The sequence below is a fragment of the Chelonia mydas genome, chromosome 4 (assembly GCF_015237465.2).
Source record: "Chelonia mydas isolate rCheMyd1 chromosome 4, rCheMyd1.pri.v2, whole genome shotgun sequence".
NCBI lineage: Eukaryota > Metazoa > Chordata > Testudines > Cheloniidae > Chelonia > Chelonia mydas.
In genome coordinates, this window is record NC_057852.1 from 88,255,617 (window position 1) to 88,272,393 (window position 16,777).

The following is a 16,777-nucleotide window of genomic DNA, read 5'->3' on the forward strand; positions in this document are numbered from 1 at the left end:
GTACAGCTGATGTCCCTTGATGTGCCATTAAGCTGGCTTCCTGCTGATACCATTCTGTCTGGGGGTATCACCCAGAAGCAACACAAGATTTGAAATACAGATTTACCATACATACCTATAACTCACAATACAAAGGTGATACAAATATATAAACAAGATCATAACATTTTTACTGACACCTTAGACAGCATATCTAGCATCATCCAATTTTAAAATATTCATATTAATATTATAAATGGTCACCCATATTCCATACTGTGCCTCCTTTAGGTTATTTAGAACTTCTTGATGAGTTAATGTACTGAACTCTAGGAATGCTGGTGGGCTGTTGTTGGGGATATAGATAGAGCAGATCCATGCTGTTTGAGAAGGCTTCTCAAATGTGCATGATCTTTACAGTGAAGCAGAATAATAGTTCTTTGCAACACTTGGTGCTCTGCTCTGATGCAGATTGTGGGCATTCAGGCTTGATGAAGTGGTTTACCACCCTGATAGCTCCTTGGGGTGGGATTTTCCAGGCTCAGTGAAGGCTGATAGGAAGGTTCTCTTGGCCTGCAATACAGCCTAGGCCTAAGCTCTGAGGAACCTGTTATGTTTCATCTTGTCTGAATCAGCCTTTATTTTCAGCCATTGGTGCTTGAGTTTCTGCCCCTCTTTCTTCATCTGGCACATGGTGTCAAAACTAAGAAGCTCTGTGTGGGTAATGGGGAAGAAAGGGCTGTTTGGGAGCCAGTGTGTCAATGGCCACGGCCAATGGTAATAATTCACCAAGTGTTTGACTCCTTGTCAAGGTTCCTTCCCCACTCTGAACTCTAGGGTACAGATGTGGGGACCTGCATGAAAACCTCCTAAGCTTACTTTTACCAGCTTAGGTTAAAACTTCTCCAAGGTACAAACTATTTTACCCTTTGCCCTTGGACTTCCACTGCCACCACCAAACGTTTATCTGGGTTTATTTATTAGGAAAGCGTTGTTTGGAAACGTCTTTCCCCCCAAAATCCTCCCAACCCTTGCACCCCACTTCCTGGGGAAGGTTTGGTAAAAATTCTCACCAATTTGCATAGGTGACCACAGACCCAAACCCTTGGATCTTAAGAACAATGAAAAAGCATTCCGTTTCTGAAAAGAAGGATTTTAATAGAAGTAAAAAGTAAAAAAGAATCACCTCTGTAAAATCAGGATGGTAACTACCTTACAGGGTAATTAGATTCAAAACATAGAGAATCCCTCTAGGCAAAACCTTAAGTTACAAAAAGACACAGAGGCAGGAATATCCATTCTATTCAGCACAGCTTAATTTCTCAGCCATTTAAAGAAATCATAATCTAACGCATATCTAGCTAGATTACTTACTGAATTCTAAGACTCCATTCCTGTTCTGTCCCCGGCAAAAGCATCACACAGACAGACACAGACCTTTTGTTTTTCTCCCTCCTCCCAGCTTTTGAAAGTATCTTGTCTCCTCATTGGTCATTTTGGTCAGGTGCCAGCGAGGTTATCCTAGCTTCTTAACCCTTTACAGGTGAAAGGATTTTTCCTCTGGCTAGGAGGGATTTTAAAGTTGTTTACCCTTCCCTTTATATTTATGACACTCCCCATCCTGTGGGTGGGGTGCTATTGTTCTTTATCAGGCTTTCGAATCTGTTGGAGTCCATGAGTCTTCCTGGACAAATCAGCATCACTGATCTTTTTGTGACCTGGCTGCTGGAAGGTCTCTGACCACTGTCTTAATGAGGTGATGGTCTGTCCAAGACAGTGGCTGGGTTGTAAAGTCTCCTACCTTGACGTCTAGGCCAAAGATCATGTCCAGGGTGTAACCAGTTGTGTTGGTTGAACCAGAGATGACCTGGGAAAGTCGTAAGGAGGCAAGTGAGGAAATGAGTTTGGGGGCTTTTGCATCTGCGACCTTGTCAATATGTGTGTTGAAGTCTCCCAGGATGACTTGACTGGGTTATTTCACCATCATTGCCAACAAGGAGTGAGCTCCTTTATGAATGCTTTTGTCTGAGGTGGTGTATAAATGAGCATACAATCTAATGTGGTGTTGGAATTATTAAAATATTAGATATTATTCATATTTATATACTATGGGAGACCACCAGTCATTAATTTAACCATAAATTCCTTTATTAAGTCCAAAGGACAAATGTAATTTTATACAATTGCTCTAAATATTCCTAAGAGTCTAAAAATAAGCAGACACTACTCCCAACACAGTAACAAAGTATTCATAAGCATGTGATCAGTATACTTACACATAGGCCAGACCGAGGGAAAACCATCTAATTCTGGCATATTCCAGGATGATCAGGTAGGGTCTGACAAAGAACTCTCAAATTCATAACTCTTTTTATAGCCTTTAACAAACCAATGATGTTATTGCCAATTACTGACTTCAGCTAAAAAAATCAATTTAAGAAAATTCTCCCCTCATTCCACTCTTAATACAGATAAGATTTACAACCTCCTTTATTCCCAAGGACTTTTCTCCCCTCCTTCTTGGTGATCAACAGTTTTTCTGTTGCACCTGGGTTCACATAGGCCCTAACTTTTGAGATAACACTAGTATGTTGGCTCCTTTAAGAGAGTATCCTTGCAAGTGGATACATAAATTACAATTTGACTAGTCAGGGGACTAATCCCATCTGCAGAGGAACTTGCTGCTAAGCTCTGTTGATGATCAAAGATTGGTTTGCTAAAATGTCACTTCTACCATGGAATTTCGGCACATCAATTTCTCTGCCTGTCACCACTTTAGGGACTGACCAGGGCATTGATTCTAAAGAAGGTTGTTTCAAAACTTTAGCATTCGCAATATCAACCTTCTTATTGAGCATACAGAATTACCAGATTAGTGGTGACAGGAAGATTCCCATCTCTACATGCTACATTACCATGCAATATTTGGGTGCAAGATAGAGATTTTCATTTCTAAATCTTTACCATGAGTAACTCCTTTTCTCTTTCATTCTCATTCTTTCAAAGTCTCTGTGCTTTAGGCTTGGTCTACACAAGGACCTTATGTCAGTATAACTACATTGCTCGGGGTGTGGAAAATCCACACCCCTGAGCAACACAGTTATACCGATTTAACCCCCAAGCTTCTCCAGTCGACATAGCTACCGCCTCTTAGGGAGGTGGAGTCACTGGATGAAATCCTGGCCCCTTTGAAATCAATGATTTAGGCCATGTCTACACTACAAAATTATGTCGACCTAACTTACATTGGCATACAGCCACCGCAGTTATTAAATTAATAGTGTGTATGCTCACTTGGCTCCTTGTGTCAGTGGTGCACAATTGTATCAATTGTATTGTCAGTGTGGGGCATTGTGAGATGGCTCCTTAAAGCCAGTAACAGTCGATGTAAGCAATGCAGTGTATACACTGACACTGCGTCAACCTAATTACGTCAACCATGATTCTCTGCCAGTCGGGGAAGTATTATAAAATCAGCGAAAAGAGGCACTTATGTCTGAGGGAGCCAAATTTAATTGAAGATACATCCTCAGGTAGGTTGATGCAAGGCAGCTTATGTTGACCTAAGCATGTAGTGTAGACCAGGCCAAAGCTCCCATTCACTTCAAGAGGGCCAGGATTTCACGCAGTGTGAATGAAATGGGACCAAATACTTCCTCTTGTAATGCCACTGAAATCGTTGGAATTACACCAGGGATAAATTTGGCCCATTGCTTTTATCCTTTTAAATTATTTGCTAATAGAGTGGTGGGGTAATAGACTGTTATTGCATGCCCAAGCATAGAGACTAGATAAACTGTAGCTATGACTGCTTGGAACAGCTTGTAAAACAACCACAGAGAGAAGCTAGGAGTCGGATAGTCTAGAGCAGGGGTGGGCAAACTTTTTGGCCCGAGTGCCACATCGGTGTTGCAAAACTATATCGAGGGCCAGGTAGGGAATGCTGTGTCTCCCCAAACAGCCTGCCCTGCACCCCCTATCCACCCCCTGTCACTTCCCAGCCCCTGACTGCCCCCCTCAAAACCCCCGACCCATCCAACCCCTCCTGCTCCTTGTCCCCTGACCGCCCCCTCCTAACCGCCCCTGAGGATTCCACCCCCTATCCAACCCCCCCCCCACTCCCTGTCCCCTGACCCCTATCCACCCCCTCAACCCCTAACAGGCCCCCCGGGACTCCCAGGCCTATCCAGCTCCCCCTGTTCCCCGTTCCCTGACCACCACCCCCAGAACCTCCACCCCATCCAACCGCCCCCTGCTCCCTGTCCCCTGACTGGCCCCCAGGACCCCCCGCTTCCCGCCCCCTTACCATGCTGGAGCCAGCCGCACCACCCGTGCTGCCCAACAGGAGTGGCAGACCAGAGCGCTGGAGGCGCAGTGTGCTGAGGCTGTGGGGGAGGGGCCAGGGACTAGCCTCCCCAGCCAGGAGCTCAGGGGCCGGGCAAGATGGTCCCATGGGCCGGATGTGGCTCGCAGGCTGTAGTTTGCCCACCTCTGGTCTAGAGGCTTAAACCAAACACTGTATGTCACACCAGCAAGGAAAAGCAAAACCACAAATATACATTTGCTACTGAGATTCCTTAAAGGTGACCAGCCAAAGGAGAGTTAAAATGGAAGTGTGAAAGGGAGGGGAGACTGCTTGCTTTTTACAACAAAATTACAAGTCCCACCTAGCCTATAAGACCCTATGATGGCTGGAGAATGAATGAAATCTTGGCACCATGCAAGTCAAAAGAATTAAAGCTGAGAAACTGAGAGGAGTGGATTTTCAGTCAGAATGCTTTCAAATCTTTGTTTTTGTTGACACCTATCTAACATTAATATATAATTGACATGTTAGAGAAAGGAGCCTTTGTTAAAGTTCAGCATCCCACCCCCTTCAATTAAGGTGTGAGAGCTAACAGCTGGGACATACAGGAGGTCTGTCAAGCAAACCAGGGAAGATCAGAATTGATGTTCTTGATAGTTCTTGGATAAAAATAAGCATGAAACAAAACATTATATTTAAAAAATCCTCCCAGACTTTACTCATCATTGTCATAAACATACAGCTAAGGGTATCATAAAATCCCTCCTTACCTGTAAAGGGTTAAGAAGCTCAGGTAATCTGGTTGGCACCTGACCAAAAGGACCAAAAAGGGGAGAAGATACTTTCAAATCTGTGTGGGGGGAGGTTTTTGCTTTGTTCTCTTTGTTGTTTCTCTTCGGGTCAGCAAGGAATCTCCCAAAGCCCTACTTGAATTAAGCATCTAGATTACAAAAATTGTAAGTAAAGCAAGGAAATGCGTTAGTTTATCTTTTGTTTTAGCTTGTGAATTTTCCCTGTGCTAGAGGGAGGTTTATCCCTGGTTTTTGTAACTTAAGTTTTGCCTCAAGGGAAATCCTCTGTGTTTTGAATCTGATTGTCCTGTAAAATTACCTTCCATCCTGATTTTACAGAGATGCTTTTACTTTTTTTTCTTTATAATAAAGTTCTGTTTTTTAAGCATCTGATTGGGTATTTAGTGTCCTACAAACTCAAGGGTCTGGTTTGTGCTCACCTTCTTTATTTTTCAAGCCTCCCCAGGAAAGGGGGTGTAGGCTTGGGGGGATATTTTGTGGGAATAGGAACTCCAAGTAGTCCTTTCCCTGATTCTTTGTCTAAATCACTTGGTGGTGGCAGCATACCTCAGTCCAAGAACAAATAGAGATTTGTGCCTTGGGGGAAGTTTTAACCTAAGCTGTACAAATAAGATTAGGGGGTCTTTCATGCGGGTCCCCACATCTGTACCCTAGAGTTCAGAGTGGGGAGGGAACCCTGACAATCATAAAGAAGCAAAATATTGCAAAAATGGCACAAGCCCAATGTACAAAAATTGCAGGTCACCTTCAAGACTCACAAAGTGGATTCAGATGGATCCACACTCCTTTCTGCGCTCTGGCTCCATCTGAGCTGGCTCCCTCCCATAAGTTCCCTTACCAGTAGGTGCCCTCCACTCCCCTTTAGTGAGAGAGGAGATTCCAATCTGCAAAGGGGAAACCATGCCAATAAATGGTAACATAGTCAGTGATGGTTTGCCCTGCACATTTGTGAGGGGGAGAATCTGGCAAAGTGTGGAAGTAGAGAGGATTATTTATTAATTATTATTATTAATGTTCTAGGTCCATGTTTATGTTTCCTGGATACTTTTGGCTTGTAATTGTCATAAAAAAGGTACACTGGAGATTTCTAACTGGAATCTGAGAACAACCTGTCACTATGCTCTGTTGCCAGGCTCTAAGCAGTCTGATAGTGCTAAAATATCCTGGTCAGATGACTGAAGTAAAACTTAATCTAGTGTGACCAGGAGTGTTGATTATGACCCAAAAAACTGATCAAACTACAAAACAAAATTATCATATCAGACTTGAGATGTACACTTGATCTTTCTTTTGGGTTCCATTTCATCCTGTTTCACCCAAGCTCAAGATTGAACTAGAGTATATCTCTTAGAAAAAGATCCAAACAGGAATTAATTCAGGGTAGTCCTGTGGCCTATGTTAAACAGGAGGTCAGTCTAAATTACCAAAATAGTCTCTTCTATCTTTATAATCTATGAATTCCGAATCCACCTAGCTCTACTAAAATTGGCAATCTTGCTGGTGCAACAGCTGCTATTTTGGCAGACACCAGGGACTGAACCTGGTACCTGTGGAGCTAAAAAGTAAGAACCTTCATGGCTTGAGCTAAAAAGCCAGGCTCCCTAGCTGAAAGATGTAATAGATTCATATCCTATGTGGATTGGGCACAGAATGAGAACACAGTGCATGCTGATCAGTGGGTTACACTGGCACAAAAATCATGATCTGCAATTTCAAGAAGACTGTTTTGGGATTGTGTATGTATTTGTTTAAAGTGTGTTCAGAACCTCAGCCTCAGGATACCTAACAGCAGTCAAATTTAAATAACTGCACAGGTACCGATGCCCCCAAAGCTACCCACATTTCAGGAAAGATGGACAAACTGCAGAAAGTCCAAAGAAGAGTGACAAAAATGATTAAAGGCCTAGAAAACATGACCTATGAGGGAAGATTTAAAAAATGGGTTTGTTTAGTCTGGAAAAGAGAAGACTGAGAGGGGACATGATAACAGTTTACAAGTACGTAAAAGGTTGTTACAAGGAGGAGGGAGAAAAATTGTTCTTCTTAACATCTGAGGATAGGACAAGAAGCAATGGGCTTAAATTGCAGCAAGGGAAGTTTAAGTTGGACATCAGGAAAAACTTAAACTGTCAGGTGGTTAAGCACTAGAGTAAATTGCCTAGGGAGGTTATGGAATCTCCATCATTGGAGATTTTTAAGATCAGGTTAGACAAACACCTGTCAGGGATGGTCTATATAATATTTAGTCTTGCCGTGTGTGTAGGGGACTGAACTAGATGACCTCTCCATTAGACGATCTAGTTAGACCTCCTGTATAACACAGACCAAAGTAACACTGAGCAATGTTCCCTGTACACTGTGTGCACGTGCAGGAATCTCGTATATACTTGACAGGTGCATGTGGGCCCACCCCCACCCTGCAGGTCCCAGGGCCCATGCTCACCACAGCAAGGAGGAGGAAGGAACCCCCCCTGGGCAGCCCCCAGCCCTTGCCATAAACAAAACCCTACACATGCTCCCCACACACAACCCCCCATTTTGTCCTTGGGCTAGTGTAAGTTGGCCCAAGGCCAGAAATATTTATTTTGAGTTTGTAGCCCACTCAGTGCAAAGAAAATTTAGAGGAAATGTTGAATTATTAATAATTGTGTTTGACTAAAACATATCTTCTAGAAAGGCATCCAGTCTGGATCTGAAGACAGAGATGGAGAATTCACCTCTTTCCTTGATAGTTTGTTCCTAGGATTAATCACCATCACTATTAAAAAATGTGCCTTATTTCTAATTTGTATTTTTCTGGTTTTAACTTCCAGTCATTGATTCTTGTTACATTTTTGTCCACTAGATTCAAGAGCCCTTTAGTACCTAGTGTTTTCTTTCGGGTACCTATATACCATAATCAAGTCACCGCTCAGTCTTTTTGATAAGCTAAACAGATAAGTTTCTTCCTGTTAGGCATTTTTTCCAGCCCTTGAATTGTTTTTGTAGCTCTTCTCTACACTCCCGCCAATTTTTCAACATCTTTTTAAAATATGAACACCAGAACCATGCCATATTCCAGTACCGGTCTCACCAATGGCATATACAGAAGTAAAGTCACATCCTTACTTCTACTCACTACTCTTCCATACCAGCAGATCAAATTTGGTGATTAATTCTGGTCATGTGCCAGCTGAGGCACGTTGTGCATACGCTAAGAAGATTTATACAACAAAGTATCACATTAACCTTTTTTTCCCAGAGCATCAGACAAGGAACTCATGTTCAGCTCTTTGGCCACTAACCCCAAAATCCTTTTCAGTGTCACTGCTTCTCCTGATACAATCCCCCATTTGGTAGGTATGGCCTAGATATATGATCTGACATTTGGCTGTACTAAAATGCACTTGGTATGAATGGGCCCAGCTTACCAAGTGATCCAGATTGCTCTGTATGACTGCCCTGATCTCCTCATTATTTACCACTCCACTAATCTTTGTGTCATCCACAAAATCTATCAGTAATGATTTTATACTTATTTCCAGAGCATTGATGCAAATATTGAATAGCATCAGGCCTAGTAGTGATCCCTGCACAACCTCTCTAGAAACACCCCCATTTGATTATTATTCCTCATTTGGACATGGTCCCTGCCACAGTTCATGGCAGTTCTGTGCTCTGATCTTTGTATCACAAAAATTCTGTCCCGTTCTCTCCCTCTTGGTACTCAGCTAAGTTTCCAGTAACCCCATAACATCAATTTTCTCCAGTTTCCATGAAATCCACGAAATTGGTCTTGTCTTTTCTTTTTTTGTGGGAACTCTGCAGGATCACCTGACATCTCATTTGGACAAAAAAACAGCAGCCGCTAAAAAAAAAAAAAAAAAAGTACATTGAAAACTTAAAATGAAATAATTCTTTTCAGAGGTAGAGAATTCAGTTTCAGTCTATTCTTCAGCCTTGTGAAGGCATCACAGCTGATACTATTCTAAGTAAAATCACAATGGATCCACTGCTGTTCCATATACAAGGCTGAAAAGGCAGGATCAGATTACCTGCTCTCAATGAAAGCCAAAAGTCCTTTTGTTGGAAGAAAGACATGAAGCATGAGACTGATAAGATTTGGAAATGGACTGCTTTGACTCGACATAACTGTGAGATATTTTTAAAATAGACAGCTGTGCCTCACTAGAAAAAGTAGGGGCAGTCTGAAATGCGGGTTAAGGGCTTTATTTCTGGTGCCTTGGGCTGGTAGCCAGCCACCATTAAAGTAGATGGAATGATCCAAAATTAAGGCTGCAGTAAGTGTCTGCCTTTCCTTGGAGAGTACAATCTACATACAAAGCTATAAATGTGAGGTGTAGGTAGATTACGGGGGGGAATATAACTTCATTTTGATATAGTGTTATCAGGTAATTAACAGGCTTAGACTGTGGGGCTATAAAATTGCCATGTAGATGTTCAGGCTTGGTTTGGAGCCCCGTGGGGTCTTAGAGTCTGGGCTCCAACCCAAACATGAATGTCTACATTGCAATTGCATAGCTCCCACCCCACCATTCCCCTCCAGTCCAAGCCTGCAAGCCCAAGTCAGCTGACCTGGGCTCTTAGACTCAGTGCCATGGGTTTTTTAATCACAGTGTAGACATACTCTCAGAGACCCACGATTGCTGTGAGGAGGTATCCAACTGCTGCCAAGTTCATCAGACCTTCAGGATCTTGATGAGAAGTCAGCTGTTGGCTACTCCTATGAAGGATCATTAGGACCATCTAGTTTGGCCTCCTGCATTAACACAGGGCATAAAATTTCACTAAGTGATTCTTGCATCAAGCCAGTAAGTTCTGATTGTTCTTAGGAGTTCCTCTAACTTTATACAAGCATCAGTTCCATTGCCCCACTCTTTTAGAGTGGAAGTGGAGTGCTTATGTTACACTCACAGACCAGGAGCAGTTTTAAACTGGAGTTTCATTAAACTTGATAGCCAGAAACAAAACACAGCTTGCACTTTGCTCCAATTCTGCACAATTCTGCTGCTGCAACTAGAGCTGTACCCTTTGATCTCCTCAGCAGGCCTTCAATCCTTGAAAGGACAAGGCATAGGTAAATCCAACCCTCACATTCCCTTTTGAGTGCTGCACTCATGACAATGGAATACAATACAGAGCCTTACAATGGACAATGCAACACCAGCAAACTTTATTTTATTCTTATCAAGAGGGAGCACCAACAAGTAATTTTAAAAGGCATATCTGTAGCAGTGGAACACCAGACATTTAAGAGGACCTGCAAATAGGATATTAGGCTACACTTGAAGCTGAGACCGTGATTCCCAACTTGAATACACATGCTTGTGCTGGTTTCAGCAAGATACCATGCTAAAAATAGCAGTGTAGCCACAGGAGCACTGGCAGCAGCAAGGGGTAATCACCCCGAGCACCAATCCGCCTGGATCCTGTGGGTACATACTTGGGGTGGCTAGTCCATGCCACTGCTCATGCTACTGCAACTAAACTAGTATTGTTAACATGCTAACTCAATGAGAGTTAGTACAAGTATGTCTGCGTGAGCTGGGAATCAAACCCTGAGTTCCAAGTGTAGACATAGCCTTACTTTCCAAAATTTTTGAAACTCTCTAACAACTTATAGTACTCCCCAACTGCAGGCCATGGATCACTGGTGGTCCACAGAGCACTGGCTGGCCATCAGCAGAGAGCTGACTGATTATATGGTGCTAGCACTCTGTCTTGTTTCCTGCTACTACATTGCATTAAAGATAGAAAAATATTTAATGTATTTCCAGCTAATACAATGTTTCTATGTACATTATTGCCACAGGGATGTTATGGGCTTGTAAACAGGAGGTGAGCAGACCTGCTCTAAAGCAGATGGTATGAGACAATCTCTCTGTTAAGATGTAGTCCACATTATGAAAAAGCTTAGCACCCACTGCCATGGTCTATGTCAGAAATGATCCTGGGACCAACAAGGCTACAACACTGCACACAGGGATTGTCTGTGTCAGTATTGTATTGTGTGTGCTTATCATGCAGATATTGATTGTGCATAACTCTGCTGGTGCCAGGAAAAAATCATTAATTAAAATACCTGCATTCACACTGACTTTGTTCGTGTCTCATAGAAGCCTGAACCTCCAATATGGTTGGGAGCTGAATGGAAGGAAAGCTGGATGGAACAAAGATCTCTGATTGCAAAAAGGTGCTGATTGGAAGGAGTCATAAAGCCAGGGCAGGGATAGGCTAGTTCGGTTGAACTCTTTGTTGCTGGATCTTCTGTTGCATTTCCCTCTGCACTTCAATCCCTCCCCAACTGGAGCTGCAGCATTACTCAAATTGCAGAACGATGATGCTTTTCTGCTGCCGTCAAACACTTTCCAGAGGTGTCCTGGGACAATGGATGGTGGTGAACCAAGAGAAGAAACAGCTGTTTCTCATGTAGAAGGTCTTAAAGAAACAACACAAAGAAATAAATGTCAGTAGAGTTTGGGTACATAATTTTATTTCATTGCCAAGAATAAACTTCTGGTCTATGTAATAAACTTACAGGAAACTAAGCCCCACACCCTGGTAATTTTTCTGGTGCATGGGAAAGGCACTCCCAAAAGTTTCTTTTTAATAAAGAAAACATGAAAAGCCAGTAAAAGCTGGTGAAAAGCCAGAATTACTAGAACTGGGAAAAGGATTAAGTGTTTTGTGAGAAATTTGTCATAGTTCTATGGAGTACATACCCTGAAGCTATGCTGTATAAACACAGCAAGTCAGAGATAAAGTACTCAGGAAAGATCAGAATAGAATTCTTAGTATCTATATTAAGCTCCTCTGTATTTGCCTATGACATAAAAATAGCACCAGCTGGCAGGGATGTCTTAATGGCTCAATGAATGGGACTGCTTTACACTTTAAGAATGCTGTTAATACAGAAGATACTACATTCCATTAGGGAAAGGTGTTAGCTAAGTGACAAGATGTATATGACCATGGAACATATAGTGTTTGTGACAGGGTTGGGACTCACCACCACAGCACCTCCTGTTGGTCACTCTGGGAATTAGCTCAGTCTATGTGGAGTACCCTCCACTGGTGGTGTCCCATCCATCTCTCACCCCCTGTTGGCATCTGGACTTGTGTTGCTCCCTTCTCACAGGGTCCTCTTCAGGACACTGCCCTCTGGCAGTGCCCCCTAGTCCACACTCACCCCCTTCTGGAGGTGGGGTGGCGGGGTGTTATCAGCAGTTCTTCTCCTCACCCCAGCCGCAATGGCCAACCACTCCCCAAAGTCTAATCCCTTTAAGCAGGGGTCTGGTGCAGTCCATGACAGCCACTCCTAACAGCCAGGTGTAAGTGCAAGGGGAAAGGGGGGGATCCCGGCCCAGGGACCCTCTGGTGGCAGCCTCCCTGTCCTCCTTCTCTTCCCTTGTCCATCTCTCTCCCTGCACCGTTTCCTCTTCAGCGCCTTTGCACCGGCTAGGCCCTTTTCTCAGGGTCTTCAGCCTGGTAGGTATCAGGCAGGAGTTGGGAGTTCCCACCAGTGCCACAGGAGACAGATCTTCACTCTCTAAAGGCCCAAGAGAGACTGCCTACTGCTCACCTGGGCAGCCTTTATAAAGGGCCTAGCTTGGTCCTGATTGGCTGCCACTTGCTCAGCCCTGATTGGCTCCACACAGGCCCTCTCTGATTGGCTGGCTGTCCATGCAGCCACTCTGGCCTGCTGTAGCCCAATTTGGCCTGGGGGTGGAGCACCACCTCACCACAGTGCTGAAGAAGATATTTCTGTAGTATGCTGATTTAACAAATACCGATATGAAGGAAATAATCTACTAAGGGAGCCAGAAGAAGGTCAGCATAACCTACCTTCACAAATCATGAGTTGATTATGAAAACCCAAGCATCAGGTGCTGAGTGCCCTTCACTTTCACCAAAGTTACAGGAAGTGATTAGGAGCTATAAGTGCTCAGGATCTTTGAAAAACAGGCCATTTACTCAGGTGCCTAAATTTTAGGTGCCATACTTTATGCACCAAAGTTTGAAAAATATTGTCCTGTATGTGTATATAAGTAGGAGATTGTAATCATGATAGATTTAGGTATAGAGGCCAGCAGCAGGAATCAGGTTTTGCCTTTTGTTTTTTTTACCAGAACTTTAAGCTTAGCTCTCTTTTTGCTCTATATTCACCAAGCACAGCCTAGCAATTTACAGGTTATTGCATGTGTAACTGTGAGTTCTGATTACCTTGGATATTCTATGGATGGAGCTCATCTAAAGAGGGTACCTGAATTTCCAAATGGAAGAATGTAAGGAAATTTCCAGCTAGACATTCACATAGAATCATCTGACTGCACATATGATCCAGTGGGAATAATCAAGTTAGCTGTAACTGCCCTGTGTCAAGCTCCTCAAACTCGCTTCTTTGTGAGACAGACACTCACAGAAACAGATAAACCATCTGAGCAACAAAGCTTTGGGAAGCCATGGAAAGCCATTTGAAAAACAAACTATTCTTAATTTCTCATCAGAGTTAAAAGAGGATCTGGAGAGACAAACACTATAGCTATCCATTACCTGCAGTTGTCAAGGTAACAGCAACCCCAAGTCAGGAGAGAGGTTTTGTTTTGTTTGTTTAACAATAGATTTCATTCTCCACCATTCATGGGACTACAGATGCTCACACATCCTTCTCAGATCCTCCTTCCAAGACAATCACATAATCACTTTTGTTTCATTCTGTGAAAATACATTTCCTCCCTGAGCATGGAGACATGTTTACTGAACTTCCTCTGTATCTTCCCGCAACCTTTGGCATTTGCTTCTGTAGCAGGGTGTCCAGTCCAGAGAAGGTGCAATCCAGACCAGGGATCGGCTGTGTCACCACCTGCATTGTAACTTTAGGAGTTCCACAATGCATTGCTCCTGTAGCTCTGAACCTGGGCCACTCACAACCAGCCGACAAGCATGCTGGTCAAACCCTGAGAATCTGTGTGCTAGACAGCCCTGGTTCAGCAGCTGTGACTCCAGCAGCCTATTTACAACCCCACGGGACCGCTCTGGCTTCCACTAGCCTTGGCTGCAACCAGCAAAATGACCCCAATATACTCCCAGTCCTGAATTTCCCCGAAACTTGTGAGCTCCAGTGTCCAGTCCTCTCTGGGACAGTTCAAAGAAATAATATGGTTTGTTCCTTTCAAGATACAAAAACACATCACAACTTATTAACTTAACTGGGGTGAATACACCCTTCCCTTTAAACATAGCACTGAGTTTGTTTATGATAAAAGTGAAATAAATTTATTAATAAAATATCCATAGGATTAAGTGAGTTCAAGTATAAGGAATGAAGAGACAAAGAGTTACAAGTATGCTTCTATAAGTCTAAACCTTAATCTAGCAAGATATAGTCTTTGTTCACAATGGTTTCGCTAACCAGTCATTCTATTTCCCAGCCAGGACTGACTTTCCCTCAGTCAGGCCCTGCCACAAAAGTACGAGGTGTTGGCTTCCCTTGTCTTCTTAGGTGAAAGATGTTTCTCACCTGTATTCAGTTCCAGAGACTTCAACCCCGACCCCTGGGTGAAAGACCCATCTTTCTCAGCTTGCAAGAGCTCTGTTCTCTAGTGCCTGACTAATGATGGATGCCAAAGATGGCTCTGTCCTTGCTTATCTCCCAAAGTTCAATTGCCTTGTTTCAGGAAGCCCTCCTGTGTGCTCAGGTTGCTGTGTCAACCAGGAAGCAGACCTCATGCTGTTCTTCCTTTCCTGTAGGCTTCCCATCCCCCTGTATGTAAATAGGGCTTCCATTGTTTTGATTCTATCATGATAACCTAGCTGACCCCCTCCTATGTGGGCAAGAACTCTTCCTTCTTTTGTTCAGCCACACACTTTAAAACATAATATAAATGAGTATTCATAATTCCTCCTATAGTGTTAATACATACACTTCACAATGATATTAATCACCAATGTATCATTGTAGTAGTAGGCATTCTTCAGTCTCGAGAGACCCTGGGTATCCACCCCTGAGAGGTAAAGAATTGTATGCAGTGTAGTTGTAGCCATGTTGGTCTCAGGATATTAGAGAGACAAGGTGGGTGAGGTAATATATTTTATTGGACCAACTTCTGTTGGTGAGAGAGACAAGCTTTTGAGCCACACAGAGCTCTTCTTCAGGTCTGGGAAAGGTAATCTGTGGTTCACAGCTAAATACGAGGTGGAACAGATTGTTTAGCATAAGTAGTTAGCACATATTCTAAGGGACCATTCAAGGTAGTGGCCCGACATTAGCATTCAAAAAAGACCTCACTGTATTCACTTTTATAATACAATAGTACTGTATACAATCAAGCCTAGTCTGCACTAGGCACCTATATCAGTATAGCTACGTCTCTCGGGAGTTGAAAAATTCACAACCCTCACAGACATCGCTGTACCAACCTAACCCCTGGCATAGACAGCGCTAGGTCAATGGAAGAATTCTTCTGTTGATGTAGCTACTGCCTCTCAGGGAGGTGGAGTTCCTACGCTAATGGGAGAAGCCGTCCCATCAGCATAGGTAGTGTCTACACTAAAGCGCTATTGCAGCAAAGCTACCACTGTAGTGTTTTAAGTGTAGAGATTCCCTTAGTTGATTCAGTTGCTTATCACTTGAGGTTCAGTCCCACTGTTTTCATAGACCAGTAATCTTTGAAATGGAGTCTTTGAAAAGTAAAACCCTAGCTTCTTTCTCCTGCTGGATGTAGATGCCTTGCTTTCTTCTCCCTCACTTGTTAGCATGACGTTTGCCTCCACTCCTTGATAGCTTGATGGGTCTTTTTATTGTTTATATGTAAATTGAGGTAAACACACATTCCTTTGTTTAGGATAGATCTGTTTAACAACTCTCTCTGACATACCTGGTTTGAACACATTTTAGTTATAATTCCAGCATATATTGATAACCCATAATATCCATCGCTTACATACATCACACAAGAATATTAACGACCAGTGCATTATTAGTTTTCAAATGATACCTCACAAGGCATGTTTTGAACAAATATTATTACAATAGTAGTGTAGGATGTGAATATAGGGTGCTTAGTGTCACACAGGGAGCTGTACTTTTTCCTCAAGAAGATTGGTTTTGCCTGCCAGAGGATCACTGGAACAGAGAAATTAGGTTTGCTCCTGGTTTGCATACTACAGGGCATACCCCTAAACACACAGCAGAGATTTACAGAGAAAATTAAACCAGAAACATTACATTCATTTATATATGAAAATTAAAAGGCCATCTTTGGAACTATATTTTCCTATAATGGAAAATCATTCATCAGACACACTGGCATCTGGTATAAAATAAATGCTGACAATGTAGACAGCCTAAAGGGATTTCACTGTATTGATTATGGGAGTCCATCTGAATTTGAAAAAAAATATTTTTTTCTTTCTTTCTCTTATTTCTCTCAAAAGCATGTTATACTTTTTCTTGCACGGCAAATTTCTGCTTTAAAGAAATGCTAGTGAAATCAGTGATTGCATCACAACCCCCCTATTATGTTATGCTGCATCAAAGGCATTCATCCAGCCTGATGTACATACCATATGAACCAATACCGCAAGGTACTGCCAGAGTAAAGAAACACCACTTCTTTTAAGACACATGTAGACTGGAGCAAAATATTCACATCTATGAGCAGCAGCTGGGTCACATCAA

The 16,777-nt window shown here is 42.8% G+C and overlaps 1 long non-coding RNA gene across 1 annotated transcript in view; it reads right to left on the minus strand.

Moving 5' to 3' along the window:
* Positions 1-16,777, minus strand: part of LOC122465749 — a 53,744-nt gene that overhangs the window by 16,773 nt on the left and 20,194 nt on the right. The window contains exons 2-3 of the long non-coding RNA XR_006290780.1: positions 11,180-11,535; positions 9,725-9,856 (exon numbers count right to left, since the gene is read on the minus strand). This is a non-coding gene — a long non-coding RNA (uncharacterized LOC122465749). The remainder of the gene's footprint in view (positions 1-9,724; positions 9,857-11,179; positions 11,536-16,777) is intronic.